Source organism: Lasioglossum baleicum, chromosome 11, assembly GCF_051020765.1.
Source record: "Lasioglossum baleicum chromosome 11, iyLasBale1, whole genome shotgun sequence".
Taxonomy (NCBI): Eukaryota; Metazoa; Arthropoda; class Insecta; order Hymenoptera; family Halictidae; genus Lasioglossum; species Lasioglossum baleicum.
The window spans coordinates 8,357,190-8,371,302 of record NC_134939.1 but is presented as its reverse complement, the minus strand read 5'-3'; the positions used below and the strand labels follow the sequence as shown (position 1 = coordinate 8,371,302).

The 14,113-nt window shown below is 36.2% G+C and overlaps 1 protein-coding gene across 6 annotated transcripts in view; it reads right to left on the bottom strand.

Moving 5' to 3' along the window:
• Window positions 1-14,113, bottom strand: part of LOC143213364 (uncharacterized) — a 66,132-nt gene that overhangs the window by 30,728 nt on the left and 21,291 nt on the right. For 5 of the 6 annotated variants that reach the window (XR_013009964.1, XR_013009961.1, XR_013009963.1 and 2 more), the window contains one exon: window positions 4,576-4,626. The gene's annotated coding sequence lies outside the window, so the exon portion shown is untranslated. Of the gene's footprint in view, window positions 1-338; window positions 4,521-4,575; window positions 4,627-14,113 lie in introns of those variants that run through there. The other variant, XR_013009962.1, reaches the window with a different exon arrangement.

Here is a 14,113-nt window from a genome sequence, read left to right as displayed (position 1 = left end):
TTAATGTAGTGAAAATATATAATACAGTAGGACCTCGATTAACCGGCTTGATTGGGAGACAAACAGCTCGGATAAATTAAGGCCCGATGGATAATCAAGACCCAAGGGACGTAATTAAAATGTACATTATATACCGAAATAAATCTTTTATTTTTGAAAATTTATCTCCCTTATTTGTTTATATATGTATATTCCCTATATTTGTTTATAATCGGGATCCGGTTAATCGAGGTCCTACTGTATATTAATACTCTTAAAGTCTTCTAATCTTTTCACTGTTTTAAATTGCACCTACTCATTTTTGTCACAACTGCATAAAATCCGCAGTCTAATCATAACTAATCTAAAAATGAAAAATTACGGGCAGATTCCAGTTGCGGATTTTATGCATTTATGGCAAAAATTAGTAAAAATGAATTTGGGAACATCAATGTGTTAGGTACAACTTATTCAAATTATAAACAGAGAAATGAAGCTTCTGTTCTTTGTAATTGATGTAAACAATCTCTATTTTGCATGAAGATCCGCAGTTCAGTTATCTCTGTATATAACTGTCCCGAAGATCTCTACCGTAACTGTCCAAATGTTATCCCCACCACGAACGAAGCAAAAGATTGCAACTTTTCTAATTTTTTATATTTTCTTTTTTAACTTTTACTTTCTTAAATGATTAATAATATTTTCCTCAAAATTTTAAGCAATTAGTTCAAAATTTGTTCTGTCATAAAATTAGTGTCGGAATAGATAGAAAAGTTTAATATAAATTTAAATAAAATCATTACATTAGTGACTATAAATAAGTCAAGATTGGAGACTTTGGGAAGAGGTTTAAAATTCGATTACAAGATTTGACGCATACAACAACAACACGGCAAGTTAGTATAAACGTGGTAAAATGAAAAGGTACTTAAATATCTCCTACATCCTATAAAAATGCAAGAAATATTTATTTTGCATAAAGATCCGAAGTCCAATTACAACACATTATGGATGAACGGTTGAAAAAGACTAAAGCTACTGCACACACTGAATAAGAAAGACCAATAAGAAAAATGAAACTGATGTACTATCTTGTGGTACAACTAGAAATTACGAAGACATCGTCACGTTTTATCTCAGACAATTGACTCCACGTAAGCGTTCAAAGTTCCGAGCGCGAAGATTTCAAACTCGCCGAACACCATAAAGAATTTGATTCGCGTAAGGGTTAAACTCGATTCCCGTGAAAATGAAACCTCATAAGAAACAATTTCATTCTACAATTTCAACTACTTTTACGCGAGAGACCAGCCCGTTCCGCGTTGAAAAACTTTTTCGAACGAGTCGCGGGAGCAAATGTACGTGTAAGTATGCTTCCGTATGAACCTGCTATACATTGAAGACGATGTTCAAACTTGGAACTTGGAATCCAATTTCAGGAACAACAAAGTTTTCTACGTTTTAGCGTCACTCGCGCGCGATATAACGTATAGATCCGTCACTGGGTAAGTAAAACTGAGAGAAGTAGAACGCGTCGAGGAACTTTGGTTTATCGGGACGCCCCACGGACTATCGCGATCATAAGATTAAATAGATAAAAGGATGAGTGTTAATTATTCTAAGTGAGAACCGGAATTTTCGACAAAGCGCGTCGCACGAGCTCTACGCCTTGGGCGTAGGATAAAAAGTGCAGCGGCGCAGAGTTCGCTAAGAGCTTTCAAGTTTTCAGTAATTGATTTGCCGAGATCGAAACCTAACGCGGACAAATTTTACTCTGAAAAAATTATTTAATCAGATGTTACTGGTTTCGTAAAGATAGCTTCGTAAACATGTATTTTCTCTTTCAATAATTTTGATAAGCTTAAAATAGTGTAAAAGTTAACTTAACCCCTTGCCGTACTTTGACGAGCCAGACTCGTGATGAAGGTTTTTAACAAAGTCTAACAAATATGAATGTTACGCGTTTCATTTTAGATGAAATAAAATTTGATTCGTTTATAATCAATAGACTGCGGATCTTTATGGATTTATAGAAAAATTGAGTAGATGAAATTGAAAATTGTAGGAAAATTTTTTAAATTGAAGATGTAAATATATGATTTCGCCTCTATTGAAATTACTAAAGGAAGAAAGAACATTCTATTTGATTTCCATTTCTTGCAATCTGTCTGGTAATCAATATTTAGGGTAAACTTTACTTCACCGGACTAAAAATTAGTAGTTTTCTCCTACGAGTTATGGTGTACTTGGTATGTACTCTAGTAGATTTGTATCCGGCGCGAATGCAGATCGAAGTTTCGATCCTCTAGGATCAATAGTTGAGGAGCTACACCGACATTTTTGTGCATAAAGACGTTCTAATCACTGTAACTGTAGAAGAAAAGGTACGGCAAGGGGTTAACCCTCCGACGGCTATACCCGAGTCTGTTTTGACCGGGAACATCCAAACTGTCATTTAAGAACTCAATTTGCGACAATTAAACTAACTGAATAGCTGTTTCATTGAGGATATCGGAAAGACTAATGTGTCTACACGAGATATCATCAAAAGCAAATTTTTAAAAATTATTAATTAGAGCTGTGAACTTCCTAAGCATTGCCAATTATATAGCTATAAAAATTGCCCGTTGCCGCGAGTTAAAGAGATTAAAGAGGGTGGCCAGTATTTTCGAAGAACATACTACCGATCCCATTGGTTTAATTCATTCGTATAAACGTTCACATTCATAGAATAGAAAAGAGAAATGAAAAACTGGGAAAGATTAAACGCAGAATATTCTTTTAAAGCCAAAACTCGTACGAGTTATTTGGAGCAGACATTTTCGACATTTTAACACCCTTGGGATCGTAACTCTTGGCTCGCGAAATTATTTTTCAGAAAAAAATATTACGAGAAGGTAGTAACGCTTTGGAGAAAAGGTCGTGCATTTTTAAGAAATCGTACAGTCTTTTAGCTGTTAAAAAATAGTTAAATTTTTGGAAGGGAAACTCGTTAGTCTACATAACGAATCTTATTTAGAATACGTGCAAGGTAGATGAAGTTAATTGGATGAACGCTACGATAGTTATCTTGCCCGTCGCGTCGTTTTGAAAAATTCTATCTGAAAAATGAAACGACCGAAGTTCCGCCTCCAAGTTTATGGCATCTCGTTGTGTCCGAACGACTGCAACATCGTCCATAATCCGACTTTCCATATAGTACACTTCGAAATATTTTTACAATATGCACCTTTCGATGTACATAAAAGGATATCGATCCTCGGAAATTGTGGATGCCCATGCCACACTTTAAAGTTATGATTCCGAGTTTAGAGCTGCACACAACTAGTTTTATTCAAACGATCGCGATTTTACCAATAAATCGAATATGCCCTTAAAAAACGCGTCTACAAATATCGGTTCCTCGAAAACGAAAAATATCATACGTGTACGATTTTCGAAAGTTTAGAGTTATGACTGCGAGTTCAGAGCTGCGTCACCCTTTTTTGTTTCGGACGATTGCAAATTTCGTCAATATTTCGTCGAATTGCACGTCAAATGCAAAATATTTTTATAACATGCTCTTAATAAAAAAAAATCGGGTTTTTTTTAACATTGGAACCGCGAGACTCGTCATTTTGACGGGTTCGTATTATCACTAGACAGCGGATTTTATGCGTTCATGACAAAAACGTTTAATTTCAAGATACATACTGTTATATTATTTCCAATCTGTCAAACATATCCAGAAAGAAAATCAATCTCTATTTTAATCGAGTTTGTTGCAATTCAGATAAAACGTACATATTTTCAGCAAAAATTCAAATTTCAGTTATGAATAGACTGCGGATCTTTTTGCAAAATAAAAAATGTTTACATTGATTGCAAGACACAGAAGCCAAATAGAAATTCCTTTCTTCTTTTAATCGTCTTATTCAGCTGAAATGAATACACTGATTTCCTTAAATCTTCTTAATTCGGCCACTGCTTTAAATTGTACGTGTCCACTTTCGTCGTGAATGCATAAAATCCGCCGTCTGGTTATGAATCAGATTTTCGGAAGAAATATACAAAAGTGGGGGGCCACATTTCCGCCCCTTGCTCCAGAAACGATCGACTTATTGAGACGAAGAAACATGTACGAGCCCTTGAACGAGGTATTACCGCAGTTCTGTGGGCCACGCGTCTCTCATCCGGTTCCGCGGTGGCGGCTTCGACATGTCACTCGGAACCAAAAGAAATCGATAGCATCCGAAAGTAATTTTCCGATCGACGACAAGTTGCCAGTGCACCTGTTGTCGACTTGGCAACGTTAATGGGATTTATCGGGCAGCCCCGAAAAAGGGGGTAGCGAGGGGGCAACTTGGCCGTTCTTACGCGGAAAAGTAGTTTCCTCGTGCATGTCGAGCTGCTTAGCATATCCGAAAGGTATAGATTCCCTTTTAAAATGCGAGAGTACTTTGTGCTCGTTCGATAATAAACCCCCGGGTGGAGTGAAGGGTTCTTCGAATCGCATCGTGGCTGGTGAAGCGTGCAAGATGGAAGGCAAACAGTCTTATTGCCTGAAATTTTAATAGAGAAATTTCCATCGCTGCTTTCCCCGTCGTCGTAACTCACCTAAAGTGGTCCTAGGAAAAGCGCTGCCAAGCATGGGGACGGTAGTTCGTTCTGGAAGCAAAGACAAAACGAAACGACAAGTAATTAATTCGTACTCTCTTTCTCTCTGAGGTCTGGGGAGAGGGGTGGAAAAAGAGGTGGGCCAGGAACACCGCGATTTACAAGGCAAATTCTGTCCAACTTTATATCAGCTCGCATCGATGCCACGCGCGTGTGTAAACCCACACATGATTTGCATATTTCGTATAAAAAAGCTGCCCGTGCTTTCTGCATTTACCGCTACAGTTAATGCTACAGTTCCGCACAGCTAAGAACGGAAAAATATCGCCGGTATTTATGGTCGCACAGGGAACCCCTTTTTGCGACAAAGTTATGCGATTTTAAGGGACTCGGTGGTAATAAAAAAGTTTTCGTGGGGATCGTGTCACAGGTTCTAGACTCACTGGCATTTTTTCAAGATTGAATTGGAAATTTTTACGTGGGACAGTTAAAAAATAATTGGTGACTTATTATCAATGTGAATGACATTCTTTTGTGGACATTGCAAAAAGTATTGCAATAATTTTTATGAATTTTTTCTCGAAGATATGGTACATCTAATTTTACTATTCTATTTTTACCACGCTTATATTAGCTTGCCGAATTGTCGTTGTTGTTGTATATTTTTTTATTGTATATAATTTACTGTCATTGTCTGCACAACTAAAAAATGTATGATAAACTCAACACGACAGTATAACAATTTGGTACCAAAAATAGCTAGTAGTTGTATAGAACATCATAAAAGTAGAATCGGTTATGTAATTTTTGGTATTTTATCTTTGTCAACGAGATAGGATCTCTAAACACGTCTTGATTACGAGTGGAGATAAAACCGAGAAACGCCTGTATTAGAACACCATAAAAAATTTCTGTGTATGACTAGAAAGTAACTAAATTAATTACAATCTGAGCAAAATAAAAAGGGTCTGCATTAATTGGCAGGTAAGTTCGGATAATCGAGGCTCCACTGTATCGTGGATTAAACGAGTAAATACTATGCAAATGGTATCGTGTTAGGAAAAGTTTCATTAAAAACTAATTAAAACAATCCAGTTTTATCACGGAATGAATATTGTTTCACTGGGGCACGTTGGTGTCATGAGTAGACTGCAGATCATTATGCAACACTAAACCTACTGAGCTCTGAAAGCACTTAAAATATATTTCAGCTGATAAAAATGACAAGGCTCTCGTTATTTAGATCTCGCGCAATTTTTAAAAATTTATCGAATCAATATCCATGTATGTAACTTCATAATTTCAATAATTATAAAATGAAAAATATGAAATTGGTCATTTGACCGACGAGGTTTAGTGTCAAAAATGTTCAATTCTTTCTTTAATCATTTTAACGCATTGAAAATAATATGTCGTGTCTTGTAAATTATTCTAATTTTTCTCCTGTTTTAACACTAAACCTACGAGTGGTCAAATGTCCCATTTTAGATTTTTTGTTTGACAATTATTGAAATTGTAAAGGTGTTTTCATGGGAATTTATTGAATATATTTTTTGACTCCAGTATATGTTATAGTAAAAATCGCACAAAATATAAATAAATTTAATCTTGTTGTTTTTATAATACTATCACATCATATATATACACATCAGTCACTTTTGATAATTTTTTGAGATTTTGTTAAATTGCACATGATCAAGGAATAGTATACGATATAAGGTACATTTCGGTCCTGAAACATTAACAGTATTGATCAATGAGTGAACCACATATCTTAATGTTTCACTCATCATTCAACAATTTGACAAACTGCACGATTCCGTCTAATGAACACATTGTACGGTCCGACAAAATAGCAAAACTGATGAACACATTGTACACACCACACTCGATGCCAAACAACTCTTGTTTAGAAACATTTGTTTACACAACAAGCAACTCACCGTGTGTTTTTCTGTTTAAGTGGCTCAGCCAGGAAAGTGATCGTCATCGCAATTGTCCCGTGTGCTCGGCCGTCAAACGGTTCGCAGTAGTTTGCGCGGAAACAGGAGAATGCGTGCAATCACCGGCAAGGAAAAGCGGTCCACGTTAATTGACAAATTTGCCGTTCGCCGAAGTCAAAAGAAAAAAAAGATACCGTGTTAATGAAGGGAAAACACGAGGCGCGGCGACGGATCCGTTTGCACTGTCGTCGAAACACGATCGAACTAGCAACGCAAATAATGCTAGTTTATCGGGGATCTAACAAAGACAACGATCATACCCGGCACCGATGCCGCGGACAGAAGTAAAAGTTATCGCGAGGTGTTGGCAAGATAAATTCGCGGCCGTTTTATACGGTGACGAGGCGACATACAATTACCCGGGTAATCGCGGAGACGTAAACGAGACAAATGGTAGTCTTAATGCGATTCTGCAGATCATTTGTTCGCCGTGTGTACGCTTCGTTTAACACCGTACACTTTCCGCGGGTCGGCAGAGGCTTTCGGGTCCCGCGAAATCGAATTTTGCATACTGATCGCGCTCATTTCGAATGCCCCATCGTTGTCCGTCATCGTGGCTTTTGTATTGCGTTGGCAAGAAAGTAATTTCGGTATTTTAAGGTGAAATAGAGAGCCCATTTTTTTTATTCAAGCAATGAACTTTAATGAATAAGATATTTTTCCTTTCATTCGATGATCTATTGCCAGCATTTGTTTCGTTGCTTACCTTCCTTGTTCGAAAGTTTCATTAAATGCAACGTATCTAATTTTGAATTATTAAAACAGTTTAGCAGAAGGAAGTAACAGATTCTCTGAAAATTATGGATTCTACTATGATTTTAAACAACGAAGAGAGTGTATAAAATTAATTTTACTGTATTTAAGTGAACTGTCAAATTACGGATGTCACATATTTGTGACGGTGGTAGCGAACATGTTAAAGTTCACCGCTTGAATAAAGATTTCGCTTTAATTTCACCTTAAAATACCGAAATTACCTTCTTGCCAAACCAATAATTCATACGCTGACTTAGCTGACGCGCTGAATAAATAATTGTCGGGTCTACGTACATTTATGGTATTTGTATATTTCCGAGATACTGGGGAATATGGATAGAAATCAATCATTCATACATTTTTACTGTGCGGAATTACTTCCTACTGTGATGGATCTACATATGCGTCAATGAAGGATATTTGTTCTTAACCCCTCAACATACATGTGTCGGATACGTTTCGTGATCGTGTACATTGAAGTAAAATAATATTCAACGATTTATTTGCCGGAAGTGGTGTACCAAGAGAAAGCTTGAAAGTCTTCTTTTACATAATAATACGAATTTATAAGAGAAACAAGTCGGAAGAAACATTGTCGATATGCTTTCAATCTATTAAGATTGTTGGAAAAGAAGAGAAAGGTTTATTGGTTAACGATTTTCATTTTGCATAAAAAGCCACAGTGATCGTACACATTGAAGTGAAATAATATTCAACGATTTATCTGCCGGAAGTGCTGTACCAACAGGAAGCTTGAAAGTCTTCTTTTACATAATAATACGAATTTATAAGAGAATCAAGTCGGAAGAAACATTGTCGATGTGCTTTCAATCTATTAAGATTGTTGAAGAAGAAAAGAAAGGTTTATTGGTTAACGATTTTCATTTTGCATAAAAAGCCACAGTGATCGTACACATTGAAGTGAAATAATATTCAACGATTTATCTGCCGGAAGTGCTGTACCAACAGGAAGCTTGAAAGTCTTCTTTTACATAATAATACGAATTTATGAGAAAAAGAAGCCGGTGCCATTTCAAACAGTGGAAACATTGTCAATGAATTTCAATCTATTCAGATTGTTGAAGAAGAAAAGAAAGGTTGGATGGTTAACGTCCTGCAAGATCTCAGCAAAAGCTCACTGTAAAGATATGGTTTACAGAAAAATTTATTTAAAATTTTCGTTCCGTTTTCTGATGAAATAAAGTATGGCTTTTGTTAATTTATTTTCAATTAATAATTGCTGGGATACAAAGCAAGCTTTCCACGAGTGAAGCGGAATCTTCGACAGCCACTGTCGATAATCGCTCAATCGTTCTTGGCTTCCTAAGTGGCTTACGGTATTCGAACACCAGCCTATGTAAAGTGAACAATCCTCCTCTACACACAGTTAATAGGTTCTGTGGTTGATTTTTGCATTCGTAATACCGAATAACAAAAACCATTTGCACCCATCATCGAACGCTGCGGTTCCAATGGAAGCCACTATTTTCCAAAATAGCGTATTCAAACTTTAAAATTCGATGTTGCAAATATGTACTGCGTTACTACGATATTTTATACACATTTAAGAATATCACTAAAAGAAAAGCATGAAGTAAGTCTTAAAATGAATCTCCAACTTCGAAATGTTGTGGGAATCCTTATTCTTTTCTTTCGTTATGACAATCCTAACTAGAATCCTTATACAAAGTCGTATTTTAAGGATTAATTCATGGAAACAAGAATTATGCAGAAGCTTATAATCCCAATAAACGCTCTCGTTAGGTGATCAAGAGCTACTAAATATGTCTTGAAATTTGTTAAATGTTTTACTGCGAAATCCGCAGTTTAGTTATTTTACCAGTCTTTATCTTGGTCAAAACCAACCGTGGAAATATTTACAAAACCATATTTAAAAAATTTTAAATTTTATTTTAAAAATTGAATAGTGGACTAAAAGCCTTTAAAATCTGAAGCTACGAAATACAACGATTTTTGCATACATAATTGTATAATTTAATGAATGAGAAAATCCGCGAAATCTTCTTTTACGCGACACGAATTACACGGTAACATAAAAATTAAACAAAAGAACAACATTTTCAAGGGACATCGTGTACCCGACTCGCGCACTAAAGAGTTGAACAAATTATATCGACTTTGTGGAATTCCAGCAATTACCGATACGGCAATCAGCGCGCTAATAAATATTCAACAGTGTTATTGGCCATTTATGAAAGTTCGCGGGAACAATACGCTGTTGTTCCACGTGTATCGGTGGGAAGTGTGCGTGAACTTATGGTCGAGCGTATGCGTGGCTTCTATAGTTGTCGAAAGTCGAGCGAAGTTTAAGTCGGCGGAGCAATCGAGTGGAACAATTATGGCCTCTTACCTCGCGAGACGTTGAACGTTGAACAGTGTACGCGCGTACAATAGGAAACACATCGGGAGTGGGTGAAAAGGGAACATTGATTCGCGATAACGTACCCCCGCGCAACAATACTAACCCAGAGCCAGGTTCTATGCAGATCTTTTTTATAATTTATCGTTAAGGGGAAATACACGCTGGTAAATCTTCGCAACACCACACCTCCTCCGCGATCGACTGCAGATCCCCTGCGGATTTCGCAACCGGGAAAATCGGATTAACGTTTTCCTAGCGAAAAAGTTCAAAGCGAGCCGCTCCGATTACGGATGCAACGATTTTCTCTCCGCGTCCTCATACCTGACCACCCTACTTCCTCGAAACACGATTGCATCTACCAAATAGACGAAAAGGTAATCAATAGACTGCGGATTTTTGCATATTTTTATATATATATATAAAATAAATGTTTTTGTTCGTTCTACTTCTCTTTAAATATCTCCGAAGCTAGTGCGCGGATAAAAAAAGTATCCTACGAAAAATGCTGGTCTTTTTACGTAAAATAAGATCCCTTAATGAAAAATATAGGTTTCCATTTGAAAAAACAAAGTTGACCTTCAAATGACCTTGAAAACGCCACCCAAATAAAAAACTGATATTGCTCCCCTCTTTCCCCCCACGAAATCCTTGGACACGTTTTACACTTTTTTCATATCTTTCATACTTTTCGAGATATTCGGCTGGAAAGTTTTCAAATGAACACCCTGATACATTTGCAAGAATAAAAATTGTTGGCCTTCTTTTCCTTCTTCAACAATCTTAATAGGTTGAAAACAGCATATTGACGATTTTAAATTCCTTTAATGTTTCCATTGTTTTAAATCACACATTTTTGTAAATGCATAAAATCCATAGTCTAGTAATCAAGTTATACGTCTGCAAAATTAATCGTATCCCCTTGATCTGGCGACACTGGGTATATGCAAAAGTTTTAGTCTGTAAAAAAAATCTTACCTTCTGAAATGTAATACTTCCTCTGTCCCATAATAATAAGTAGCAAGTGAATATTTAAACGGGAATTACCGGCGAATGCAGCTGTAAGTTATGTTGTAGCGTAAAATTGCGAAGCCTTCAATGTTCCATGACATCTGCCATTTATCTCGACGCATCTTTCAATTTTTAGGTTAACCTAATTATTAGGAATTGTAACTATTTTTCTAATTTTAGCCGAAGTCAATTGTTTTATTTCAGTTAAATATCAACCCATTGTAAAAGTAAGATGAAAAAAACAAGTTATGCTGGAACGATGGCTCCGATACTTTTACCTACAAGTTTAAAATCTATCTGGAAAAATCCAGAGAAACTACCGGAACACTCGAAATAAAAATTAGGAGTAGTATTTTTCATTTATTGTTTAATGTGATCTAGTTTTTTGATAATAAATGTTGCTTGCTATAAGTATTTATTTTTTTTTGGTACTATTATTATGGGACAAATTAAATTCATCAACTGCTACTATCATTATGGGACGCACAGAGGGAGTAATAATCAAAATATTATTACTGTAATTTTGAAGGAAACAAAAATATGTTGGTAATTCTTAATCTTTGTACTTCTTCCAATGGCAGGAGATCAAGTTTCACCCGTTGCAATTAAAAACCCGAAAGAAACCGCAAAGTAAATGAACAGAACAATCTTTTGCTTTCGTTGAGAAAGTAAAATACGTTACCTGCACTTAAGTGAATCACGCTGCATTTATTTTCATAACTTTGTCCGGCAGAGAGTAATAGAGACTAAACAGGGTTTACTTTATTGATCAAATACACCGCGTTTTACAGAAACACAACATCAGAGTCTAACGAGGTAAAAACGTAGAAAAAGGTTTCCGTGCAACCTAATATCTCAGCGAGATTATATTTACAGACACACGGAAATCAATGGAAATAAACTAGACGTTCGAGAAGGCTGGATTGAAATGAAAACAGCCTGCCTCCGTTTGCTGCAAAGTTCCAATAAAAAGAAGTACAGCCAAGTATGCTACGGCAATGCTGAAATAAACGATTCTACAGCCAGCCGTCTCTACAAGTAAAATGAAACTACTCTGTGCTCTCTGGTTCTTCACGGTTGCGGCAGTGATTAAAAGTATACCCTTCATGGAATATTAAAAAATTTGACAGAGACCAATCGTCGATTATCTGAATATCATACCGGGCATAACGCCCGGGTCACAAAAGATAACGCGCGTTACATTCATTCAACTTAACGAACTTCTTAATTAAAGGGTCCTTATCTGTTAGTGGGAACGCTCTATTTTCACTCCCGTGTGATTTTTATCGTGTCCATTAAGAGAACATTATCCACATTTTTCAAATTCGCATGGTGAATAAATGTCAGATAACTTCATTTTGTATCTTTCTTCCACCTACGTTTTTTTACTTGACAATACATTTCTCTCGTTTAGATTGTTGTCTTCGGTGATTTATTAGATAATAACGTTAATGCTTTGCACTTCTACGTCGACCTGTTTCTACAAATGTTTTCACGAGAAATTGAGGAATAAACTTCTTCGTTTAAGCACTCATAATTATACAACTGTGCACGTCAGTCACGCTTAGCATTTAAATATGCATTATATTCTACAATATTAATTTTTTCAGATATAAGCTACATTGGATTAAGCTATGCTCGATCTAATTAATAGAAAGAATTGTTTTAGGATTCCAATCGAGGAACTGTCCTCCGAAGTACATTTTCAAAGATGAAAAAGGATTTGTGGTGCAAAGGGTTAATCTAGAACTTGAAGCTGGAGCGAATAGATGCTATAATGAACCAGGTTGTAGAGCTAATTAGCTCGTTCTGTCTAGCTTGTTCCGTATTAGGAGATTTGAATTTCAAGAAAATTCGGAAATAATTCTGTTCAGTGTTCCCGGTCTTGTGCCATTGTGCAGAATAATTCGCTGTTAGACTGGGATTCCAGAACGTCATGAATGTGATACGTATTATATCTGCTTTGTGTAAAGAGATATTGACAATCCTATACAGTCTGTCTATTCTGCCGTATTCATAGCGCCTCTGTAGATCACCTACATACAGGTACTATGCCAACTTCGTTTTATTGAACTACATAAATCAATAAACTGAAGCAAGAGGCAGTAACTTCGCTACATGAATATAAATACATATATCGTGCACTTTCGCGAAACATCTTCTCGAATAAAGCTGAGTTATTACCACAAAAAAATACCGATCCGTTGCAATATATTTTTAAAAAACTTTTGCAGTGGTAGACTCTCGCAGGACCCGATGAAAAATTGTTTAAAACGACTGTGTATATTCTGTCGTCTGGGGTGGTGAATGTGCAGCTTTTTCATACAATTGTTCGAGCATTTGCTGTACATTAACTGCCACATAAAGCACGATATAAGCTATATCATATAGCCTGATAAATCTAAATTTCCAAATTAATTCGAGATTACCGTAATGTGCTTTATTACACTGCTATTTATCTAACAGTCTCTTAAATATACATTATTTTCATCAGTAGACATTTTTCTATTTGTTGTAAATCTGAAAGAGTTTCGGAGATCGATACGGCGGTTTTGAAATATTATCCTGTCGGCAAATATGATATAAATGTTGAATGACTGCAAGCGTATTATTATAAATCATTGGACTTTTTAAATTATCGCTCCACGTACTCTGACGTGCAAAATTAATGGAGCGCTCGATTTTCGATGCAAATCTGATTTTTAACACTGAACCTACCAACCACTAAAAGCGATTAAAATGTTTTACGTTACAAGAATGACAAGGCTCTATTTATTTAGATTGTGTGCAATTTTTATGGCAATATCTGCTTGGATAAAGAATTGTATCGAATCAATTTCCATGTAAGCAACTTCATAATTTCAATACAGTAAATCCTTCATAGACGCGACAGCCTCGGGGGGAATTTGGTCGCATCTATCGTATAGGATACCTACTTTTTATCTCCAAAGGCCGAGCCGAACGTAGAGAAGGACAGCGCGTGTAAACAGACACCACGCGCGGGTCTTTGAATTGTTCGCGTCTCTTTCTTTTCTATACGCTATCCTTCCGTGCGTCCAAAACGTTCATCGTCAATTAAACCACTAAATACAGTTGAAATTATATCGTGTTTGGTATCATTTTGCAAATTTAATATAAATTTAAATAAAATCATGACATTAGTGACTATAAAAATGAAACCGTGGAGCGCTAAACTATATTGCCGCAATCTTCGTGGCCCCAGGGAAAAAATTATTTTCTCCTTTTTAGTGCATTTTAATAAAAGCGTGGATTTTAAAGAGTTTTTTTTTTATATATTTTATTTTTAAGGGTTGAAACCACCACAGATTTGACGATTGAAGCCCTAAAACGAGTCCCTTGATGTGCAATATCTTTTGGTAACGCGAGC